Source organism: Cebus imitator, unplaced genomic scaffold, assembly GCF_001604975.1.
Source record: "Cebus imitator isolate Cc_AM_T3 unplaced genomic scaffold, Cebus_imitator-1.0 Scaffold33, whole genome shotgun sequence".
Taxonomy (NCBI): Eukaryota; Metazoa; Chordata; class Mammalia; order Primates; family Cebidae; genus Cebus; species Cebus imitator.
In genome coordinates, this window is record NW_016107348.1 from 2,731,522 (window position 1) to 2,758,140 (window position 26,619).

At 38.2% G+C, this 26,619-nt stretch overlaps 1 protein-coding gene and 1 pseudogene across 7 annotated transcripts in view; one reads left to right on the forward strand and one right to left on the reverse strand.

Moving 5' to 3' along the window:
• CACNA1E (calcium voltage-gated channel subunit alpha1 E) overlaps nt 1–26,619 on the forward strand; it is a 496,128-nt gene that overhangs the window by 369,108 nt on the left and 100,401 nt on the right. The window lies entirely within an intron of this gene.
• On the reverse strand, nt 15,081–15,916 carry LOC108301332 (annotated as a pseudogene).

A 26,619-nucleotide genomic window follows, 5' to 3' on the forward strand; every position in this document is an offset into this window, starting at 1 on the left:
AAAAAAAAAAAAAATGAGTCCTCAATCTCTAGACAGAGAGCAAGAGTCAAGATCCAGGAGGAACCAGTGTGTGGAGGGGAGGCAGTGAGTGAGGGGACTGAAAATGGGCATTTCGGAGATGTCACTAGAGGTATTCCCTGGGTGGAGAATGGGCTGTTAGTGTGATTCCTATGTCCTCATTTGTGGCAGGGGCTGTACACTTTCAGGGAACCAGGTCTGACGTGCTATGATGCATGAGCCTCCAACCATCAGGGTGAAGAATGTGATCTGGGGTGAGAGCACAAGCCAACGATGTGACATCCACATGGGCCTGAGCGAGTGAAACTGCCACAGTGAGCAGCGTGTAGGCTGCCAACCCACGGGGCTGGGAAAGTCAAGAACTGTGTGTTCCGCCCGCACATGTTCTCTCATGCACATGCCGACCAGCCCAGCCCACCCTGCTTCTCACACGCCCTGCCTCCGGAAACTAAGAGCCAAAAAGGGAAAACCTCCCGAGAGTGCTTTTTACATCTTGCCAGACATCGGTCCACGCAGCAGCACACTTCACCACACCCATCCCTGTCCTCAGTTATCCTCCGTGTTCTCAGTCAGTGGTCTCTCAGCCTGGAAGCTCTTTCACCTCCTTGAGGCTCTTGAAAATGTTGGCCAGCTCCTTGAGACCTTCCTTCTCCCCTAGATTTCTCATTTCTCACTTCCTAGGTGTCTGACCACTTCCTCCCAGCATTAGTGGAAGAAACCTTCAGCCCTGTTGCCATAGGTGTGTGGTCAGAGTTGCTTCCCAGATGCCACATGGGGACTCAGGCTTAGGGACACTCCACTGTCTTCGGATGCCACCTTCTCAACAAGCACCGGCACGGTCGCCCTCGCAGAAGGGAAAGGCTGCACAGGGAGCACTGTCAGTTAAAAGCTTTAGGGCGGAAGTGCCGCGTGACAATTCTACTCACATTTCATTAGGGAACGAGTCACGTGGCTAAGCCTCCCGTCAAAGGGGAAGAAGAACAGTTGAGGAGAACTGGATGTGTTCTTTTTCTCTAGCTTCTGGGTAGTTCTCCCCAGGGAGCCATGCTGAGTGTGATTGTCTACCATAGCTCTAAGCCTTCTGTGTTCTTGTGACCCTCAGATCCATGTCCCCAATTTCTGCCTCTCCTGTGCTGCAAAGCCATGTTTTCAACTATGTGGTAGATTCAAATGAAGTACTTCAAGCTTACCATCCCACAAACCAAATGAACGTTCCCTACCAAAAACCCATTTAGCCATCTTGGGGGCCTTGGGAATTACTGGAGCATCCTTATCTGGTCTGCAGATTCTCTTTTATTCTGTGAAATGTCTGTTACTCTCCTCATCCTCCTTTTTCTTCCCAGTATCATTGATCCTGTCACACCCAGGTTTCTGCCATAGCCTACCAAATGGTGTCCCTTCCTCATCTTTCGTTTTTGGCAAAAACATAGCTATTTTCCTAAAAATAGACCTAATCATGTTACTCCCTTATGTAAAAACCTCAGATGATTTCCTACAACCCACAGAATAAAGTAAATCACAGCAAGTCATTGGGGGAATGGGGTTGTATTTGAACAGAACCAGACAAGGATCTGAACTCTGGTCTACCACCTACCAGCTCTGAGTAAGTTATTTAACTTCATTGACTCTGTTTTCCAATCTGTAAAAGGAAGATAATGATACCTACCTCAAGGGTTGCTTTATTTTTTGCTGCGTTCTGTGCCTATCATCTTCTTGGCTGGTGGCTCTGGGCAAGTCATTTTCTTATTTCCTCTAGAACCAGAGCTGGGGAAGCAGCTGCTCTCTGACCTCATCACTTCCTACTGTTTCTGGCCTACTTCTCTTCCACCACACTTTCTATCACTGTGAAAAGGGAAAGAGAGCTCTGGGGGTCTTACCCTGGCAATGAAATATTTGCCCTTAAATGTGTTTGCCAGAACTGGTCATGTGGCCACATCCAATGTCAAGGGTTAAGAAAGCAGAGAGCCAAAAGTATTATGTGAGCAGCATTAATGACTATCCCATGAACGATGACACCATAGTGGGTAATAGACCCTTGCCTTTTGGAGCACCTCCTTGCCTAGTCAAGCTCTGACACTGGGACCCAGTGTGACCATAGTTAGTTGATCTTGTCAGGTTTTTCTTAGCCTCCTTCCAAAGAGGATGGGATACACAATACTTTTAAGTACATCTAGGACTTAAAGACAAAAACTGACCCTCGAAGATGCTCTAACTAGAAGGAATGCTGACTGTCTTCTTGTCAGTTTTGCCTATCACAGATGAGGAAACTGGAAGACCAAGAAGGATGAGACATTCCTGCCCAGGTGCTTGCTGGCATCTCAGACTCAGTATGGCCACCGCTGAACTCTCATTATCCCTCCCAGCAAATCCCACCCTCCAGCCTATATTTCCTCAATGGCTGGTTGTATTAATCCATTCTCACATTGCTATAAAGAAATTCCTGAGACTGGGTAATTTATGTAGAAAAGAGGTTTGATTGGCATATAGTTCTGCAGATTGCAGTAAGCATGATTCTGGTATCTGCTGAGTTTCTGGGGAGGCCTTAGGAAACTTACAATAGTGGCAGAAGGTAAAGCAGGAGCTGGCATGTCTTACATGGCAGGAGCAAGAGAGTGAGTGAGCGGGGAGGTGCCACACACTTTTAAACAACCAGATCTCATGAGAACTTACTATTATAAGAGCCACACCAAGAGGGTGCTGCTAAACCATTCTTGAGAAACACGTCCATAATCCAGTCACCTCCCAGCAGGCCCCACCTCCAATGCTGGGGATTTCAAGTTGACATGAGATTTGGATGGAAACACAGATCCAAACCCTATCACTGGTGTTGCCATTGATCTCTACTTATCCTTTAACATGCGGCATCCTCTTTCCTGAATGCCTTCCCCAGTTCCTTCCAGAAAATTGGAGCCCCTCCCCTCCCTGTGTTATCCATGTCCCATTTATGGCATATGCCGTTTTATATTGCTTTACTTCTCTGACTCTTTGGTAGATAAGATTGACTTGAGTACAGCCAGGGCATCTTATGATTCCTTGCATTTTCAAGTCTAGCAAATGGCTCTTTATGCAATGGCACTGGATAGAATTCTGTGTCTGAATTATTGGAAAAAATCACTTCCTACAGCCACACAAACAGGCAGTGGAGGAGTTGGTACCAAAACCTGGAACTTCTGATTTTTGTTCTCAGTCACTTACTACTGAATTGTATTTAGCTTGTAGTTTTTCAGTCCCCTGCAGGATCATGTTCCACGATCTTATGCTTGGGTTTAAGACAGTTATTTTTAAAATAAGATTTTCTTTCTTTCTTTTCTTTTAACTTTTATTTTAGGTTCATGGAGGTACGTGTGCAGGTTTGTTACATGGGTAAATTTCATGTTTCATGTGCCACTGAGGTTTGGTGTACAAATGATTTCATCACCCTGATAGTGAGCCTAGTACCCAATAGGCAATTTATTGTTCCTTACGCTCCTCTGATCCTCCATCCTCAAGTTTTCCCTGGTATCTGTTGTTGCCCTCTATCTGTCCACGTGTACTCAATGTTTAGCTCCCACTTAAAAGTGAGAACATGCAGTATTGGGTTTTCTGTTTCAGCATGAATTCACTTAGGATAATGTCCTCTAATTGCATCCACACTGCTGCAAAGGACATGATTTCATTCTTTTTTGTGTCTGCATACTATTCCATGGTGTATATGCACCACAGTCTATGCAGTCCACTGTTGATGGGCATCTAGGTTGATTTCATGTCTTTACTGTTGTAAATAGTGCTGCAATGAAGTTATGCATGCATGTGTCTTTTATCATAGAGCAATTAATAGTTCTTTGAATATATACCCAGGTTGCTCCTTCAGACCAGGTCCTAGAGGAGGTAGGACAATGACTTGCCCAGGTTTGCTAGGTCAGATGGTAGTTCTGTTTTAAATTCTTTGAGATTCACTGCTTTCCACAGTGGCTGAACTGATTTACATTCCCATCAACAGTGTATAAGCGTTCCTTTTCTCTGCAACTTTGTCAAACCTTTTATTTTTTGACTTCTTTATAATGGTCATTATGACTGGTATGAGATGGTATCTCATTGTGGTTTTGATTTGCATTTCTCTAATGATTAGTGATGTTGAGCACTTTTCATATGCTTACTGACCATGTGTGTGTCTTCTTTTGAGGAGTGCTTGTTCATGTCTTTTGACCATTTTTTAAAGGGGTTGTTTGGCTTTTGCTGTTAAGTTTTAAGGATTCTGGATATTAGATCTTTGTTGAATGCATAGTTTCCAAATATTTTCTCCCACTCTGTAGGTTGTCTCTTTACTCTTTTTAGTGCCTTTTGCTGTGCAGAAACTCTTTAGTTTAATTAGGTCCCACTTGTCAATTTTTGCTTCTGTTGCAACTGTGTTTGGAGTCTTTATCATGAAATCTTTGCCAAGGCCAATGTCCAGAATGGTACTTCCTAGGTTTTCTCCTAGGGTTTTCATAGTTTTAAGTTTTTCATTTAAGTCTTTAATCCATTTTGAGTTGTTTTTTGTATATGGGGAAAGGAAGGGGTCCAGTTTCAATCTTTTGCGTATGGATAGCCAGCTATCCCAGTACCATTTATTGAATATGCAGTCTTTTCCCATTGCTTATTATTGTCACCTTTTCATCTTGTCTTCATTTGGTTTGCTGATGTGCTGTGTTTGTTTCATGTTTGGTGATAATGCCATATTCCTATTCAAGATGGATGTTCTTCCCAAACAGGGGATTTTTAAAGTTGGGTTTTTGTTTCTGTTTTTGTTTTTTGGGTTTTTTTTTTTTGCCTTGTTAGTGTCATGCTTCAGAAAATAAACAAATTCTGACTTGTGATTTGACAGCCTTTGAATTAAAGGAGCACATATGACTTTGTGGGGCTTAATGTATTGTAAAGACTGAGTTACTCTTGAGATTCTCTGAAAGTTTTTCAAACTGTAAACTGGCTGACAGTTACAAGTATTATATGTAACATCCAGTACGATGTCTGCTGCATAGTATATGCTAATTAGGAGAATTAGATGAACAAATGGAGAATTTTTTCTCCCAGGAGCATGCTTACAAAGTAAACTTTTTTTTTGCCTTGCTAGGTAGCACATAGGCCACCTTTAACTGTTTAAATGATTTTTATGTGTGTTATTTCATGTCTTCATAACAAGCTGTTGTGCAACCATATATTATACCCCTCAAGTCAAATATTATGTCATCAATGCCTTGTATGAGTGTCGAGGGAGCCGAGTTGGAATGTGAATAACTAACCCAGTGTGGTCTGTCTTCTGCCATTAACAGGTTCATTGCACCATCTTCCATACTGGAGGTCAGTCACCTTACCCCCCACTGACTTGGTCCCTCTTGGGGCATCTCCTTTTAACTTTGGAAGGGTCTCAGGAGTTTCTCAATAAGATTTCAGTTTCCCATGTTTTGGCCAGGTGATTTCAGTTGTGAAAATCTTATCAGCAAACCCACTTGTAGATGTTCTCAACCTTGGTCTCACCTATTCAATAAACATAAAGTTTCTACTATGAATCAGATGCTCTGTTAATTTTGGTGGGGAAAGCATAAACAGACCTACTGTTAAGGGATACTCTCAAACTTTGTCTCGAAGACCTTTTGGAATACTCCACCTGTATTTCATAGTTTTCTTATTTCTAGTTTCTCAATGCTTAGTCATTTATACCCCACTTGTTTCCTATGTTGTATATAAAATGACCCTCTCCTTTATATTTTTTATCTCCTACATCCTAGTTCTCTAAATTTTACTTCCTAGAAGCAATCAAATGTAACTAACACTGGGTTTTATTTGAGTTATACCCATAGAGTGCTTAGGCTAGAAAGGCCCTCAGGGAGCACTTTGCAGTTACAATAAAGCCACCACCCGCCCCCACCAAGGTAGTCGTGACTAAGACCTACAGACAGCGAGGGATAGATTAATGCCCGAATCCAGGCCCCTGACTTTCAGTTAGTACCCTTTGTCTACCTGTCCTTGTCAGGGGAACCTTTTGATATTTGATTTACATTCTTGTTACCCCTTTCTCTTTATTTGGTGCTAAGCTATAGTCTTCATTCCTCATTAGATCCAATCACAGAGGCTTGGAGGCCGGTAAGAACCAAGTTTTTCATTTGTTTGTTTGAGATGGAGTTTCGCTCTTGTTGCCCAGGCTGGAGTGCAATGGCGTGATCTTGGCTCACTGCAACCTCTGCCTCCTGGGTTCAAGTGTTTCTCCTGCCTCAGCCTCCTGAGTAGCTGGGATTACAGGCATACACAACCACACCTGGCTAATTTTGTATTTTTAGTAGAGACGGGGTTTCACCATGTTGGCCAGGCTGGTTTTGAACTCCTGACCTCAGTGATCCACCTGTCTTGGCCTCCCACAGTGTTGGGATTATAGGCATGAGCCACCACACCCAGCCAGAGCTAAGTTTTTTAAAGGATGATTTCATGTCTGTGAGTTTTGGCCTTTCAGACTGACTTGCTATGGTGGGTAGCAAGATGATGAGGCTCTTTTAATCTTCATCGATATCCAGATAATGCAACCTGGATTGCCAATAGTAGGAATTACAGTGCCCTCCTAATCCAGTGAGGACATGGTTTTCAGAGGCCAAGGTGGGGATGCTTGCAGCGCCTTCATGTGGAGAGTTTCCCTGCACAGAGGTGTTTGGAAAGCAGGCTTGTGGGTGAGGGGCGAAGAGAGTTCTAAAAAGACTGCATTGACCTTTTGGATTTTTCTCTAGCTCACCTCAAAGACAGACAGAGATCCTGGGTGACATGTGGTGCTAATTTTTATTGTATTCCTACTGGCCCTGTAGATACAGTCTTTTGTTATGTCCTTGGCAAAATAAATGTAACTGATGTGATTGGGAACATGAGACTGGTGTGGTGGGGGTGGTTATCAAGCTCCCCTTAATTCACAGATTTCAAGAGAGGAGCACAGAAGGACTTTTTTTTTGAAGGGATAAGTGAGGCATCTAACCTCCAAGCTCCCCTTAATTCATAGATTTCAAGAGGAGCACAGAAGGATTTTTTTTTCTTTTTCTTTTTGAAAGGATAAGTGAAGCATCTAGCCTCCAGTGGCCAGATGGGAGCCAAGACCCTGGAGTCATTGGGGCAGTAGATGCCCGAGCAAGGGGAAGAACAGCAGTTTCCCACCAACAGTTTTCTACTGGGGTTTTCTGTTCTGCCTTTTAATATTTCTTAATGAACTATAGGATCTATAACTATGCTTTGGGGAGTCACTCAGGACAAGATTCACACCCCCACTGGGAAGTTGGGATTATTTTTTACTGATTTAGACAGCTTGTGGGGGTGGCTGTCACCACGCTTCTTCTGTCTTGTCCAGTCACCCCTCAGCTGGCTAAGCGTGGCCCTCTGAGGTGTCACTTGCACAGCTCAGGAAGAGGGCATGCCTAAGGTTCTAACTAAGTGAATACAAGGCAGCTGACCCCGAGAGCCCCAGAGGCTCACCTCTGCACAAGGTGAGGGAAAAATAAAGATGGCTTCTGAATGGTTTTATGACTTCTGAAAGAAGGGACATTGGGACAACTAAAAGGATGCAGCCAACAGACACACAGTTCTTTGGACTGGAAGAAAAATCACAACCCATTTTCTTTTAGGGTCTTTGTATTCATCTACAATAGTATATGGTTTGTTACAGATTCCAGGGCAGTTTGCATATATAGTTTGTTCTTTTTTCTCTACTACAACTTTAAGAGAAATTATTTCCCCCATTATATAAATTAATAAACTAAGGCTTATTGATGACTTCCTGACAGTCACATAGCCAGAATATGCCAGAGTCAACTTGAAACCAGCTTTATTCCTTCTGGTTCAGTGCTTTTTCTCTTATTATTAAACGTAACTCAACTCCTTCATAACCGTGAAGCATTGTTTTTGTGACTTATGGTTTATTGACTTACAAACATCATTTTGTCTGAAATATTTTATATATACAAAATAAATATATATTATTGTATATGGTTTGTACCATATATGTGAGACAAATGAAAATGAAATGAGTATCTGAGCACTAACAAGGAAGCTTCAGAGACAGAGCATTCCTGATGCTAGGGAAGCCCAGTTGCCTTTACTGCGTCTCTTGCCCTCCCACTAGGTAGTATTTATTATTCCTTTGCTTGTAATTTAGTTTCACCACCTGTGTATATTTCCCTGTGCAATATATCACTAAATGTTATATGAATTGTAAAATGCAGTATATATTTTTATAGAGGCTGGTTCATTCACTTCACTTTTGCTGCTGTGTAGAATTCTACACAGTGAAAGTATAAGTGTATTGGAAGTTATTTATCACCTCTCCACTTCTAGAATTTTGCCAATGCAAGTGATGCTGCCATGAAGATTCTGGATTTCTGGGGTTGTAGAACATTTGCATGTTTAACTCTACAAGATAATGCCCAACAGCTCTTTTCCCCTATCCTTTTTAAGTTTTAATTGACAAATAAAATCTACGTATTTCCAAGGTACAAAGTGATATTTCGATATATGTATATGTTGTGAAATGATTAAATCCAGCTAATTAGTCTGTCACCTCAAATACTTAGCATTTATTTGTGGTAAGAACATTTGCCATCTACTCTCGGCAATTGTGAAGTATACAATATGTTGTTATTAGCTGTAGTCACCATGCTATATAATAGACCTCTAGAATTTATCCTCTTTAACTGCAACTTTTACCATTTGGCTAACATCTCTCCATTTCCCCTTCCCACTCCAGCACCTGGTAACCAGCATTCTTCTCCCTGCTTCTATGAGTTCTACTTTGTTAGATTCCACATATAAATGCGATAAGGCAGTATTTGGCTTCTTGTGCTTAGCTTATTCTATTTAGCATAATGTCTTTGAGATTCACTCATGTTGTAAATGATAGAAATTTCATTTTTTTAAATTATACTTTAAGTTCTGGGATACAAGTGCAGAATGTGCAGGTTTGTTACATAGGTATACATATGCCATGGTAGTTTGTTGCACCCATTAACCTGTAATCTACATTAGATATTTCTTCTAATGCTATCCCTCCTCTACACACCCCCATAAGCCCCAATGTGTGATATTCTCCTCCCTGTGTCCATGTGCTCTCATTGTTCACCTCCAGCTAATGAGTGAGAACATGTGGTGTTTTGTTTTATGTCCTTTGTTTGTTTGCTGATAATGATGGTTTCCAGCTTCATCCACGTCCTGCAAAGGACATGAACTCATCCTTTTATATGGCTGCATAGTATTCCATGGTGTATATGTGCCACATTTTCTTTATCCAGTCTATTATTGATGGACATTTGGGTTGGTTCCAAGTCTTTGCTATTGTGAATAGTGCTGCAATAAACATATGTATGCATGTGTCTTTATAGTAGAATGATTTATAATCCTTTGGATATATACCCAGTAATGGGATTGCTGGGTCAAATGGAATTTCTGGTTCTAGATCCTTGAGGAATTGCCACATTGTCTTCCACAATGGTTGAACTAATTTACACTGCCACCAGCAGTGTAAAAGCATTCCTATTTCTTCACATCCTCTCCAGGATCTCTTGTTTCCTGACTTTTTAACAACCGCCATTCTAACTGACAAAAGATGGTATCTAATTGTGGTTTTGACTTGCATTTCTGTAATGACCAGTGATAATGAGCTTTTTTTCATATGTTTTTTGGCTGCATAAATGTTTTCTTTTGAGAAATGTCTGTTTATATCCTTCACTCACTTTTTAATGGGGTTGTTTTTTTCTTCTAAATTTAAGTTTCTTGTAGATTCTGGATACTAGCCCCTTGTCAGATGGGTAGATTGCAAAAACTTTCTCCTACTCTGTAGGTTGCCTGTTCACTAGGTATTGATAGAACATATCTCAAAATAATAAGAGCTATTAATGACAAACCCACAGCCAATAGCATACCAAATAAACAAAAGCTGGAAGCATTCCCTTTGAAAACCAGCACAAGACAAGGATGCCCTCTCTCACCACTCCTATTCAACATAGTATTGGAAGTTCTGGCCAGGGCAATCAGACAAGAGAAAGAAAGGGTATTCAAATAGGAAGAGAGGAAGTCAAATTGTCTCTGTTTGCAGATGACATGATTCTATATTTAGAAAACTCCATCTTCTCAGCCCAAAATCTCCTTAAGCTGATAAGCAACTCAGCAAAATCTCAGGATACAAAATCAATGTGAAAAAATCACAAACATTCCTACACAACAATAGACAAACAAAGAGCCAAATCATTAGTGAACTCCCATTCACAATTGCTACAAAGAGAATAAACTTCCTAGGAATACAACTTACAAGGGATGTGAAGGACCTCTTCAAGGAGATCTACAGACCACTGCTCAAGGAAATAAGAGAGGACACAAACAAATAGAAAGATATCCCATGCTCATGGTTAGGAAGAATCAATATCGTGAAAATGGCCATACTGCCCAAAGTAATTTATGGATTCAGTGCTATCCCCATCAAGCTACCATTGAGCTTCTTCACAGAACTGGAAAAAAAAACACCTTCAATTTCATATGGAACCAAAAAAAGCCTGCATAGCCAAGACAATCTTAAGCAAAAAGAATAAAGCTGTGGAGGCATCATGCTACCCGACTTCAAATTACACTACAAGGCTACAGTAATCAAAATAGCATGGTACTAGTACCAAAACATATACAGTATAGATCGATGGAACATAACAGAGGCCTTAGAAATAATGCCACACATCCACAACCAACTGATCTTTGACAAACCTGACAAAAACAAGGAATGAGGAAAGGAGTCCGTATTTAACAAATGGTGTTGGGAAAACTGGCTAGCCATATGCAGAAAATGGAAACTTGACCCTTTCCTTAACCTTATACAAAAATTAACTGGAGATGGATTAAATACTTAAACATAAAACCTAAAAATCGTAAAAAACCCCAGAAGAAAACCTAGGCAATAGCTTTCAGGACATAGGCATGGGCAAAGACTTCATGACTAAAACACCAAAAGCAAATGGCAACAAAAGCCAAAATTGACAAATGGGATCTAATTAAACTAAAGAGCTTCTGCACAGAAAAAGAATTTTTATTAAGACTGAGTAGTATTCTGTTGTATATATACTACATTTTCTTTACCCATTGATGGGCAGTTAGATTGATTTCATATCGTGGCTATTGTGAATAATGCTTCAATGAACATGGGAGTGCAGATATTTACTGATTTCATTTCCTTTGGATATATACCCAGAAGTGGGATTGCTAGTTCATATGGTAGTTATATTTTAAATTTTTTGAGGAACCTTACTCTTTCCATAGTAGCTGTGCTAATTTATATTCCCACCAGCAGTGTATAAGAGCTCTCTTTTCTCCATATCCTCACCAACATTTATCTTTTGGCCTTTTGATCATAGCCATTCTAACAGGTATGAGATGATATCTCACTGTGGCTTTAACTTGGGTTTCCCTGATGGTCAATTATGTTGAACCTTTTTTCATATACCTGTTGTCCGTTTGTATGTCTTCTTTTGGAAAATGTCTATTCAGATCTTTGGGCCAATTTTTAGTCATGTTATTTATTTTCTTGCTATTGAGTTGCTTGAGTTTCTCATATATTTTGGTTATTAACCCCTATGTTAGGCCATTCTTACATTGCTATAAAGAAATACCTAAGACTGGGTAATTTATAAAGAAAATAAGTTTAATTGGCTCATGGTTCTGCAGGCTGTGTGGGAAGCATAACACCAACATCTACCTCTGGAGAGACCTCTGGAACCTTACAATCATGGTGGAAGATGAAGTGGGAGATTGCATGTTACATGGTGAAAGTTTGAGCAAGAGAGCCAGTGGGGGGTGTTACATGCTTTTAAATGACCAGATCTCACAAGAACTTACAATGGTGAGGACAATACCAAGAGGGATGGTACTAAACCATTCATGAGAAATCTGCCTGTGTGATAAAGTCACCTCTCACCAGGCCCTACCTCCAACATTAGGGATTACCTTTCAATATGAGATTTGCCAAGGGACACAAATCCAAACTATATCAACCCCTTATCATATATACAGTTTGCAGATATTTTCACCCATTCTGTAAGTTGTCTCCTCACTCTGTTGAATATTTCCTTTGCTGTGCAGAGCTCTTTAGTTTGAGGCAATCCTATTTGTATATTTTTGCCTTCATTGCTGCTGCTTTTGGGGTCATATTAAAAAAAAATATCCCGAGGCGGGTGGATCACGAGGTCAAGAGATTGAGACCATCCTGGTCAACATGGTGAAACCCGTCTCTACTAAAAATACAAAAAATTAGCTGGGCATGGTGGCGCATGCCTGTAATCCCAGCTACTCAGGAGGCTGAGGCAGGAGAATTGCCTGAACCCAGGAGGCAGAGGTTGCAGTGAGCCGAGATCATGCCATTACACTCCAGTCTGGGTAACAAGAGCGAAACTCCGTCTCAAAAAAAAAAAAAAAAAAAAAAAAAAAAATCATTGTCAGACCAATGCAAAATATCTTTTCCCCTATGTTTTCTTTTAGTAGTTTTATGATTTCAGTCTTGTGTGTAAGTCTTTAATCCATTTTGAGTTTCTTGTTGTATATGGTGTGTGTATAAGGGTCCAGTTTAATTCTTCCACATGCGAACATCCAGTTTTCTTAATGTCATTTATTGAAGAAGCTATCTTTTCTCTAGCACATGTTTTGGAACCTTTGCTGAAGATCACTTGACTGTAAATGTGTGTATTTCTGGTTCTCTATTATGTTCCATTTTTCAGTATGTCTGTCTTTATGCGAGTAGCATTCTGTTTTGATTATTTTAACTTTGTAGTATATCTTGAAATAAGGTAGTGTGATGCCTCCAGCTTTGTTCTTTTTGTTCAAGATTGATTTGGCTATTCTGGGTCTTTATGGCAAAAATTATTTTTTCTGTTTCTGTGAAACATGGGTCATTGGACTTTTAGTGGGGATTACATTGACTGTTTATGTCACTTTGGGTGGTATGAGTAGTTTAACAGTATTATTCCAGCTGATGAACATAGGATCTTTTCATTTATTTGTATCTTATTCATTTCTTTCATCAGTGTTATATACAGAGCTTTCACTTCCTTGGTTAAATTTATTCCTAAGTATTTTTTTATGCTGTTGTAAATGGGGTGTTTTTAAATTTCTTATTCAGATAGCTTGTTGTTCGTGTATACATATGCTGCTCATTTTTATGTTGATTTTGTATCCTGTAACTTTACTGAATTGATTAGTTCTAATAGGTTTTTTGGTTGAGCCTTTAGGGTTTTCTGTATATAAGGTCATGTCATCTGCAAACAAAGACAATTTTACTTCTTTCTTTCCAATTTGGATGCCTTTTAATTCTTTTTCTTCCCAAATTGCTGTGGCCAGAACTTTTAGTAACATACTGAAAATAAGTGGCAAATTATGGATATCCTTGTCATGTTACTGATCTTCAAGGAAAAGCTTTCAGTTTTTTGTCATTGAGCATGAAGTTAGCTGTGGGCTTGTCATATATGGACTCTATTATACTGAGATACATTCCTTATGTACCTAATTTTTTGGAGTATTTATCATGAAAGAATGTTGAATTTTGTCAAATAGTGTTTCTGCGTCTATTGACATGACAATTTTATCTTTCATCCTGTTAATATGGCGTATCACACTTACTGATTTGTGTATGTTGAATCATTCTTGTGTTCCTGGGATAATTTCCACTTGATCATAGTCATGGTCCTTTTAATGTGCTCTTAAATTTGGTAATTAATAAATAATAGAAATTTATTTCTCACAGTTTTGGAGGCTGGGAATTTCAAGATCAAGGCTCTTACAGATTTGGTGTCGGTGGAGTGATCTCTTTTCCCAGGATGGAGCCTTGTTGCTGCATTCTCACGTGGTAGAAAGGGCTAACACTGTGTTATTACATGGTATGAGGACAAAAAGAAAAAAATGAGATGAATACTATATCTTTACATGGCAGAAGGTATGGAAGGACAAAGAGACTTAGCTCGTTTCTTCTAACTCTTTCATAAGGTTGCTAACCCCATTCATAAGGGTAGATCTCTAATGACTTAGTCACCTCCTAAAGGCTTCATGTCATTACTGTTGCACTGAGGATTAAGTTTCAACATGAAGTTTGGAGGGGGCACAAATATTCAAACCATAGTAACTATAATACATTGTGAATTAATTTTTGTAAAGGGTGAAAGGTCTGTGTCTAGATTAATTTTTGTTATATGTGGATATCCAATTGTTCCAGCACCATGGAAAAGAAAGCTTCTTTATTCCATTGTATTACCTTTGCTCCTTTGTCAAAGGCCAGCTGCCTATATTTATGTGGATCTTTTTCTGGGTTCTTTATTCTGTTCCATTGGTCTATTTGTTCCACTGGGCTATTTCATCAATACCACATCATCTTGATTACTGTAGATTTATAATAAGGCTTGAAGTCAGGTTGTGCCATGTCTTTAACTGTGTTCTTCTTTAATGTTGTGTTAATTATTCTGAGTATTTTGTCTCTCTTTATAAACTTTAGAATCAGTTTGTCAGTATCTGTAAGATTACTTGCTGGAATTTTGGTTGCAGTTGCATTGAATCTATATATCAAGTTGGGAAGAACTGACATCTTGGCTATATTAAGTCTTCCTACTCATGAACATGAAATGTCTCACCATGTATTTAATTCTTGATTTTATTTATCAGAGTTTGATAGTTTTTCTTATGTAGATCTTCTACATATTTGGTTAGATTTTTATCTATTTAATCGTTTACATACTAATGTAAATTATGCTGTGTTTTTAATTTCAAATTCTATTGTTCATTGCTGATATATAGGAAAGTGATTGACTTTGTATACTAACCTTATATCCTGCAACTTCTTTATAATCAGTTATTAGTTCCATTTTTTCTTATTTTAAGTTGTTTCTTATTTAAGTTGTTTAATTATCTTAAATTATAAGATAATTTACAAATATCTTGCTGTCTGCAGTAATTCAAACAATGGAGGAACACTTTATTCTGGCAAAGACAGCAGTAAGCTAAAAACAAAATCACCTGGCTGAATTTTCCTTCCTTACCTCTTCTCTGAGGATGGAACTTTGTTTTCATTAATCCAGAGGTTCAGCACCAGAGATAATTTCAATCAACTCTTTTGTGATGACAGCTTGGCCAGTACGGTTGAATGTCAATGTCAATTTGTCAATCATCTCAGAAGCATTCTTGCTGGCATTGTCCATGGCTGTCATCCTGGCACTCTGCTCACTAGTGGTGGACTCTTTCAGAGAGTAGTAGATGATGTTGTCCAGATTGTATTCTTGGTAATTTTGCAGCACATTATCATCCATATCATTTAGATATTCGTGCTCTCAGCACTTGCAATGGTATTAAGGGAGAAGATGGGCTTTTCTTCTGTCTTATAGACGACAGACCTGAATCGATTAAAGTTGATGGAGACTTCATCAAATTCATATACAAAATTGAGTAATTCAAAAGCAATGACTGACACATCTCTAAAAGTAGGAGGCTTTCTTCCCATTTCTTTGAATGCCACTAGAAACTGGTCAGAATGAGTCCTATAAAGTATGCCTCTGATTTTGTCAACAATTTCAACAAGGATAACTTCTTTCCAAGCTAATGTTAGTGTAGCAACCTCGCTTTTCATCTGTTTAGCAGTGGAGGAATGAATAGCACCATACATTCCTCGATCTGAGGACATACCAATAAGGAGATGTTTCTTCTTGTCTTCAGGCTCCTTAATACCAGCTTTTTCATACAGAACCAAAGATCCCAATCTATATATTCGAGCATGTTTCAACTCTCTCTCAGCTCAGGTATATTTTGCTGCTGCTACGATTTTCATAGACTTGGTAATTTTCTGGATGTTTTAGATGAACTTTAGTTGCCTTGTAATACCTTTCAAAGTTGCCATATTTTGAACTTGAATCGATTGCAGCTGCAAGGTCCAGACCGACAGCCCAGCAACGCCCGTGTGAGAAAAGATGGTAGCTACAGCCCTGCTGAAGGTCTATCACTCAGGCCCCCTCTGGTTCCAGTTTTTTAATTGATTATTTTCGATTTTCTACATAGATGATTTCTTTAAATTCCTTAGGCTTCTTTAAAGACTTTATCTTGGTGTTATGGAGTTTACTCTAATGGTTCTAGTTATGGGTTTCTTTTTAGCTATCCTGCTTTTATATGTGCTATGCTTACTGCATCTATATACCTGAATATTTCATTCTGGAAAAATCAAGTATTATTTTTTTCAAATATTTCATCATTTGTCTCTTCTCTTTTTGTGAAACCCTGACTTATTTAAGGTCTTCAACCTAACATTTCTATTAGCCTCACTTTCAGTTTTCTCATCTCTTTATTTCTATGTACTGCATTAAAATATATATTAAAAATTTTAATTTAAAAAATATATATAGTTCTTTGATTTTATTTATCAGAGTTTTGTAGTTTTCCTTATATGGATCTTGTACATGTTTGCTCAGATTTTTACTTAATTTTTTTAGGTACTACATTTTACTTACATTTTCTGTTCTGCTATCTGCTCTGTGCTGTAACTTAATAACACAAAGATCAAAATCAGGAATGAAAATGGGAGCATCACTATAGATCCTACAGAAATCAGATAATTAAGGTCATATTATGAATAATGTTGTGCCAGTAAATGTAACAACTTAGATAAAATGGCAAGTTCCTTGAAATCCAAAATGCCAAAACAATGCCAAAAAAAATACCTTCTCAATAGATACAGAAAAAGCCTTTGATGAAATCCAACATTGCTTTATGATGAAAACCCTCAACAAACTAGGCATCAAAGGAACATACCTCAAAATAATAAGAGCCAGCTATGACAAACTCACAGCGAACATCATACTGAATGGGCAAAAGCTAGAGCATTCCTCTTGAGAACAAGACAAGGATGCTCACTCTCATCACTTATATTCAACATAGTACTGGAAGTCCTAGCTGGAGAAATGAGATAAGAGAAAAAAATGAAAGGCATCCAAATAGGAAAAGAAGTCAAACTATCTCTCTTTTCTAACAATCACAGTTCTATATCTAGAAAACCCTAAAGACTTCACGAAAAGTTTCCTGGAACTGATAAACAACTTCAGTGAAGTTTCAGGATACAAAATCAGTATAAAAGTAGCATTTCTATATGTCAGTAGTGTTCAAGCCAAGAACCAAATCAAAAACACAATCCCATTTACAATGGCCTAAAAAAAAATACCTAGGAATCCATCTACCAAGGAGATGAAAGATCTCTACTAATGAGAAGAACTACAAAGCACTGCTGAAAGAAATTATAGATGACACAAAAAACTAGAAAAATGTTACATGCTCATGAATTGGAAGAGTCAATATTGTTAAACTGGCCATACTGCTCAGAACAGCACTATTTCAATCAAACTGCAAATGTCACTTTTCACAGAATTAGAAAAAAACTATTCTAAAATTTATACGGAGCCAAAAAAGGGCCCAAATAACCAAAGCAATCCTAAGCAGAAGGAACAAAGCCATGGGCATCACACTACCTTACTTCAAAGTATACTATAAGGCTACAGTAACCAAAACAGCATGGTATTGGTCCAAAAACAGACACATAGACCAATGAAAAAGAATAGGGGACCCAGACATAAAGCTGCAAACCTACAGCCATCTGATCTTCAACAAAGTTGACAGAATTAAGCAATGGGGAGAGAAATCCCTATTCAATAAATAATGCTGGGATAGCTGGCCAGTTAGATGCAGAAAAATGAAACTGGACCTGTCAATATATTCAAAAATTAAGATGGATTATAAATTTAATATGAGACCTCAAACTATGAGAATCCAAGAAGAGAACCTAGGAAACATCATATTGGACATCAGCCTTGAGAAAGATTGATGACTAAGTCCTGAAAAGCAATTGCAATAAAAAAAATAATTGGCAAGTGGGACCTAATTAAACTACAGAGCTTCTGTATGACAAAAGAAGCTATCAACAGAGTGAATGTACAACCTACAGAATGGAAATGCAAAATATTTGCAAAGGTTCAATATCCAGAATCCAACAAAGATCTAATATCCAGAATCTATAGGAACATAAACAATTTAACAAGCAAAAAACAACCTCATTTAAAAAAGTGGGCAAGGGACATGAACAAGCACTTTTTAAAAGAAGATACATAAGCAACCAACAAACAGGTGAAAAAATGCTCAACGTCACTAGTTATTGAGAAATGCAAATCAAAACTACAATGAGATACTGTCTCACACCAGTCAGAATGGATATTACTAAAGTAAAAAGACAATAGATGCTAGCAAGTTTGCAGAGAGAATGGAATGCTTATACTCTCTTGGTAGGAATGTAAATTAGTTCAGCCCCTGTGGAAAGCAGTTTGGAGATTTCTCAAAGAATTTAAAACAGAACTAGCATTTGACCCAGCAATCCTATTACTGGGTACAGGTATTGATTGACTTACGACCTATGCAACTTACGATCATTCGACTTTACGACCACAATCACTAGCCACGACTGCTCCACATCTGGCAGCACAAACGTTGCCCAGCTGGGCGAACGACAGTGCGGACCAGCTTCCAGCAGCACTACCATCTCCGCGTGCGTATAGCCTACTCAACTTACGAGCAAATCGTGTTATGACTGGTCTGTCGGAACCAATCATGGTCGTAAGTCGAGCACTAGCTGTATATAATCCCAAATAAAATAAATTGTTCTACCCAAAAGACACATGCATTTGTATGTTCATTGCAGCACTATTTACAACAGCAAAGATACGTAATCAACCTAGATGCCCATCAATGGTGGATCACACAAAGAAAATGTGGTACATATACACCATGGAATACCATGTAATCACAAAAAGAGATAAAATCATCTCCTTTGCAGCAACATGAATGCAGCTGGAGGTCATTATCCTAAGTGAATTAATTCAGGAACAGAAAACCCAATACCAAATGTTCTCACTTATAAGTGGGAGCTAAATAATTGGGCACTCATGGATGTAAAGGTTGCAACAATAGACACTGGGTACTACTGGAGGTGGGAGAGGGTTGAAAACATGTTGAGCACTATACTCACTACCTGGGCAACAGGATCATTCATATCCCACACCTCAGCACCACATAATATACTTAAGTTAACAAACCTGCACATGTACCCTCTGAATCTGAAATAAAAGTTGAGGTCCTTGCTCATGCCTGTGTCCTGAATGCATTGCCTAGGTTTTCTTCCAGGGTTTTTATGGTTTTAGGTCTTATGTTTAAATCTTTAATCCATCTGGAGTTAATTTTTATATAAGGTGTAAGGAAAGGATTGAGTTTCAACTTTCTGTGTATGGCTAGCCAGTTTTCCTAACACCATTTATTAAATAGGGAATTCTTTTTCCACTGCTTGTTTTTGTCAGGTTTGTCAAAGATCAGATGGTTGTAGATGTATGGCGTTATTTCTGAGGCCTCTGTTCTGTTCTATTGGTCTGTATATCTGTTTTGGTACCAGAACCATTCTGTTTTGGTTACTGTAGCCTTCAGTATAGTTTTAAGTCAGAAAGCATGATGCCTCCAGCTTTATTTTTTTTTTCTGCTTAGGATTGTCTTGGCTATGCGGGTATGCCATGGAATACTATACAGCCATGAGTTCATGTCCTTTGCAGGGACATGGATAAAGCTGGAAACCACCATTCTCAGCAAACTGACACAGAACAGAAAACCAAACACCACATGTTCTCACTCATGAGTGGATGTAGAACAATGAGAACACATGGACACAGGGAGGGGAACATCACACACTGGGGTCTGTCGGGGGGAAGGATAGCAGGGGATTGGGGGATAAGGGAGGAATAGCTTTAGGAGAAATATCTAATGTAGATGATAGGGTGATGGATGCAGCAAACCACCATGGCACATGTATACCTATGTAACCTGCCCATTCTGCACATGTATCCCAGAACTTAAAGTATAATAAAAAATAAATGAATTAAAAAGTTGAAATTAAAAAAAAATACCAAAACTAACAGAAGAAATGTAAAATCTAAATAAACACAGATCTGTTAAAGAAATTGAATTTGTATTCCAAAAGCTTGCCACAAAGAAAACTCTAGGTCACGTTGTTTTACCAGTCAATTCTTCCAAACATAAGGAAGAAATAATACTGATCCTTCACAAACCCCTTTAGGATATGAGGTAGGGGGAGAAACACTTCCCAACTCATTTGATGTGATCAGCATAACCCCAATACTTAAACCTGACAAATATATAAGAAAAGAACAATGTTCATTATAAATGTAGATGCAAATTTCCTTGAAAATATTAATAATAAAATCTGGTAAAATATAAAGGATAATATATCATTACCATGTCATGTTTAATCCATGAATGCAGTTGGTTTAACATTTGAAAATCATTCAAGGTCATGTACTACATTAGCAGTAAAAGAGGGAGAAAGTAGATAGCACCTTAACACATGTGCAAAAATAACTTAAAATTTACTACTTTATAGTAAAGACTCACAGTACATTAATAACAGAAAAGAACTTTCTCAGTCTGATAAAATGGCATTGCTATCATTTAAATGTGTTTTCCAAAGTTTGTGTGTTATAATCCCCAGTGCAACAGAGTTGAGAGGTGGGACCCTTAAGAGGTGATTAAGTCCTGAGAGCTCTGCCCTCATGAATGGATTAATGCCATTATTGTGGGAGTAGGTGCCTGATAAAAGGGTGAATTCTTCCCACTTTCCCGTGCTTGGTTGCACAGGCTTTGCCATTGCACCCTTCTGCCATGAGATGATGCAGCAAGAAGGCCCTTGCAAGATACAGCCCATTGATCTTGGACTTCTCAGTCACCAGAACCTTCAGCCATGTAAATTTTGGTTTGTTATAAACTACCCAGTCTCAAGTATTCTGTTATATTGGCATAAAATGGCTTAAGACAGGCATCTATAAAAAACCCCCAGCCAGCATCATACTTAATGAAATATGAATCCCTCTTCCCTATAATTTGGAAATGGGCAAGGACTTTCACTTTCACCACTTTTCTTTAACATTGTTATGTAAATCTGAGCCATATTAATAAGGAAAGGAAAAAAATAAAGGGTGCATCAATTGGAAAGGAAAAATAAAAACTAATTTTTTACAGATAATATGATTATATATTTTGAAACTAACAGACTCTACAAGAGTTAAGTGAATTCAGCAAGGTCAAAGGATATAAGATCAACGAAAAAAATTAATTGGGTTATATATGCTTGCAATGATGAAGTTCAATTTACATTTAAATTAACTAAAATGGATGTTAAAGATTTAAGGAATAACCAAAAAAATCAAATATCTAGAAATAAATCTGACAAAAGAAGTCAAGACCTTTCTATTGAAAACTACAGAATATTACTGAAGTAAATTTAAAAAGTCTTTTGAAAAATGGAGAGACATAGTATCTTTATGGATTGAAAAACTTAACATTATTAAGATATCCATTATCTCTAAATCAATATAGAGATTCAATATAATTCCTATCAAAATTCTAACAAGCTCATTTGAAGAACTAGACAGATGATTCAAAAATTGATATGGAAAGGCAAAGGCTCTAGAGAAGCTAGAGCAATTCTGAAAAAGAGAATAAAGTTGTAGGACTTACACTACTTGATTTTAAGATCTATTGTAAAGCTACTATAATCAAAACAATATGATATTGATGTCAACAGACAAACAGACCACAAGAACAGATTAGAGAGCCCCTCATATGTATTAGTGGTTGATATGTGACAAAGATGCAAGATCAATTCAGTGGGGAAAGGAAAGTCTTTTTAATACATTTTGCAATATTCACTGGATATTCATATAAAAAAGTGAATCTATGGCTGGGCATGGTGGCTTACATCTGTAATCCCAACACTTCGGGTGGCTGAGGTGGGTGAATCACTTGAGATCAGGAGTTCGAGACCAGCCTGGCAGACATGGCAAAACCCCATCTTAACAAAAAATACAAAAATAAGCTGGGTGTGTTGGTGCATGCCTGCAGTACCAGCTACTTGGGAGGCTGAGATATGAGAATCACTTGAATCCAGGAGACAGAGGTTGCAATGAGACAAGAGTACACCACTGCCCTCCAGCTTGGGCGACACAGCGAGACCCTGTCTCTAAAAAAACCAAAAAACAAACAACAAAAACAGTGAATCTAGACTTTTATGTCTCTCTGTAGATTAAAATTAATTTGAGAATACCTTTGAGAATTCAGGTTAGACAAATATTTCTTGGACAGAATACAGTATGGAAAGCACAAACAATAAAATCAAAACAATCAATTGGTTGGGCTTTGTCAAAATAAACAATTTTTGTTCATCAAAAGATCCCATTAAGAAAATGAATATAGGGCCGGGCGCGGTGGCTCACGCCTGTAATCCCAGCACTTTGGGAGGCCGAGGCAGGTGGATCACAAGGTCAAGAGATCGAGACCATCCTGGTCAACATGGTGAAACCCCGTCTCTACTAAAAATACAAAAAATCAGCTGGGCATGGTGGCGCGTGCCTGTAATCCCAGCTACTCAGGAGGCTGAGGCAGGAGAATTGCCTGAACCCAGGAGGCGGAGGCTGCGGTGAGCCAAGATCGCGCCATTGCACTCCAGCCTGGGTAACAAGAGTGAAACTCCGTCTCAAAAAAAAATAAAAATAAAAAAAATAAAATGAATATAAACAAGAAACAGACTAGGAGACAATATTTACATAACATATGTTTGTTTTTGTTTTTTTGACCTTGGAAATTTCCATCACTTTTTTGTAAATTTAGGAATGCATTAATTATGTTTGTCAATCTACCACCTAGGCGTTTTGTGTAAAAGGTACTTCAGAACACTGGTGTTCTTCGACTTTTCAGATTCTCTACACAATATAACATTTTTCTGAGCCGCATTAGGTAGAAATATATAGTATCATAGTAATTACCTTATTTCACACAGACAGAATTGTATAACCAAATTCTCTATAGTTACCCTTCAGAAGTAAAGCCTGTATTTACTAGTTTCCTAGGGAGGAGGCATTATTGCATAGGAGTAGATAAACCTCTGGAGAAAATGTTGGCCTGGTGTATCTTTTCAGCCATCAGCCTTGCTGTAAGTGGAGCTGTGGCCATGCATGTGTATACATGTGTGTGCATGTGCATTTCCATGACTGCAGATATAGACAGACACATGTATGCATAGATAGTTTTTGCAGATAAGATATATTTTCAGGTAAGAATGGAGTAAAATTTTAACCTGGATTTCATTGTAACATTTGGATATAAGATATCTAAAAAATGATCAGCGTTTATTGGTAGAGCATGATTACTTACAAAATAATTTAACTGTTTTATGCTAGTGACAACTAGCGTTTTTCCTAGGAATTCATTTCTAGTAATTACTGTTTGATAATATAAGGGTAATGTGAATTTCCTGCTTCCTGCAAATAATGAGAATGTGAATTTAATGCCTTCTTTATAGCCTTGTTCCTCAACTCCATAGAGCAGGATGAGGAAGAGATAATTTGTGGTGTGGAGTTCAGGGGCTTTTGTACCTTGGATCCTATCCTTACATCTGAGTACATCCTCAGAGACAAGAGGCAGAAGAGAAGACAGAGGAGGAAAAACAAAAGTGAAAAAGAATAACAAAAGCAGGGGAGGAAATACACAGGAAGAGAGAAGAGGAAAATACACTGAAAAGCTGTGGTGAAATGCTGTCAGTGTAATCCCAAGGGCCTCAGGTGGCACAGGGCCCCTGGCTTCTAATTTGCCTCTCAAGACCTATTTGTGGTCAGAAGAACCTTGTTCTGTCAATACTTAAATGTATGATCTTGAGTAGGTTTTCTTTTTCTTTTGCGTTTTTTAAATTTCTGTATTTTTTTTAATATATATATTTTATTGCACTTTAAGTTCTGGAGTACATGTGAAGAACATGCAGGATTGTTGCACAGGTACATACATGGCAATGTGGTTTGCTGCCTCCATCCGCATCACCTATATCTGGCATTTCTCCCAGTGTTATCCCTCCCCACATTAAAATTAACTCCAGATGGATTAAAGACTTAAACATAAGAACTAACACCATAAAAACTCTAGAAGAAAACCTAGGCAAAACCATTCAGGACATAGGCATACGCAAGGACTTCATAACTAAAACACCAAAAGCATTGGCAACAAAAGCCAAAATAGACAAATGGGATCTAATTAAACTCCAGAGCTTCTGCACAGCAAAAGAAACAATCATTAGAGTGAACTGGCAACCAACAGAATGGGAAAAAATTTTTGTAATCTACCCATCTGACAAAGGACTTATATCCAGAATCTGCAAAGAACTAAAACAGATTTACAAGAAAAAAACAAACCCATTCAAAAGTGGGCGAAGGATATGAACAGACACATTTCAAAAGAAGACATGTGAGGCCAAGAAACATGAAAAAATGCTCATCATCACTGGTCATTAGAGAAATGCAAATCAACACTACATTGAGACACCATCTCACACCAGTTAGAATGGCAATCATTAAAAAATCTGGAGACAACAGATGCTGGAGAGGTTGTGGAGAAATAGGAATAGGTTTTTAAATGTCCTTTGGCTTCTTTTGAAAAGTGAGCTAGCATCATGTATTTTGTGGTTTTGTGAAAACTAAAGCAGATAGTGTCTACAAACTTCAACAGAGTGTCTGGTACATTATAAACACAAAATAAATGGTCATTAGTATGATCTCAATACCACATCTTCCAGCTGCGAAGAAATGGTTTTGTTCCAGACAGTGCTTTTCAAACTATCTGTGTTGAAGAATCACTTCTAAAAATTACCAGTCTACTGTGTGTTTATACTTTTATAAAATGCATTTATTTATAAAATGGATTACCAGAAAACTGAAATGAAAAATATATGCAGATATAAAACAAAGCCATCAATTTTTATTCTTATATTTGGTACACATCAAGTACCTGTCAAATTATTATAGGAGTTACTAAGTGCTTCTAATTTCTGAATACATCTTATGGACTGGAAATAGTTTGCAGTTAGGCATTGGTCCATGGTTCATACTTGCAGTACCACTGCTCTGTGAGGAGCAGATCTACTGTTGCCTATAAATACGTAAGGGTGGACTTTGCTAAGGCAAGGACCTTAGAAGTGTTTAGAAGTCTGTGCTGGGGTGCAGGTTATGGTCCAAGCTGGAAGCTCCCTCCCTCACGCATGTTGCTAATGGCTCCAAATTCTGAAGAGTCTGCTTTGAAGGAAATCTTCACATAAAAGGTCCTATGTAAAAATAACTTTGTCCTGAAGGTGATGGAGTTATTTAGAATCTATGAGGTGAACAGCTAGAGTTGAGAAGTTGTCCAACAATCTACAAATGTTCAGTAACATAGACTTTATCAAAAGATGCACTCTCCTCCTCTCTAAACTTCACCAGTATTCCCTCCTTTCCAGTGTTGATTTGTTGATTTGGATTATCCTTGATGCAAATATCTGATTTTAGCTAATATTTTAAGGTGACAAAGTAACAAGAGTTGTCGGATGACAGTGCTTTGTATTTTAAGAGAACAGCTCCTAGGGAACTTCAGATTCTACTCTGATATATTGAAGATCTACCATACTAGGTGCCATGACTGGTGCCTTGGTTCACATGGGCTTGCTGATAAGCAGCTCAGTGAGGTTGGAGTTTTTTATCAATGCCATTTATTAGGAAAATTGAACTTCAGAAAGCTGTGATAACTTGCCTGTGGTCTGATTCAAAGATAGGTGTAATGACTCCAGGTTTAATCATCTTTCATGATTTTACTATACTATATCACAGATTTAATCATCTTTCATGACATTTTGTCACTGTCATTGTATGTGTATTACTACGAATCCTCATGGGAAAGTGCATAGTCTACCACAGCCCAAAGCAGTGGTGTTTATGATAGACCAGCCATCTAGGAAGAAAATGTCTGTGCTTGTATGTCACCAGCTTTTGTAGAATTTATCTCTCATAGATAAGGATATTTTTAATAAGGTAATAATTAATCACAGTTTAATGAAGAACTTAGGTTAACTGTAAGACAGGCTAAAGAAGTTGGTGATTTATTAAATATCTTCAATTTAAGAAAGACTTTTAAATAAAGGATAATAGCAATCAACTTAAATGATACTAAGATTACGGAGGAATGAAGTCTCAATTTCAGCAGAAAATACTTAAGCTAACATGGTGAAGAATTTCCTGCCATGATGTTGCTTTACAGCTTTGGAATGGTCTCAAAAGTTCATATAGAGTGTCTAACAATAGGTGTATGGCTTGTTTTCAGAATGTCTTGCTTGAGAATTCTTGGATTGACTACATTACCAGTAGACTTGATCTGCAGTGGTTGTGACTCATAGAGGTAACCTCCAGAGGAAATAATGTGTACTTCTGAATGTTCTGATGCCTTTATTCATTCATGCAACAAATAATGCTTGAGTTCCTTCTGAGGACCAGGCATTGTTCTGCAGATGTGATGGTGAACATGGCAAAAGAGACCCTTTTCTTGTGTAGCTCATATTCTTGAGGAAAGACAAAAAACCAAATAGTTCAACAAGGTAGTTTTTTAGTGACAGATGTTATTGATGAAATAAACAGGTTGATGTGGTAGAGTGCAACAGGTAGTGAGGCCATTCATTTT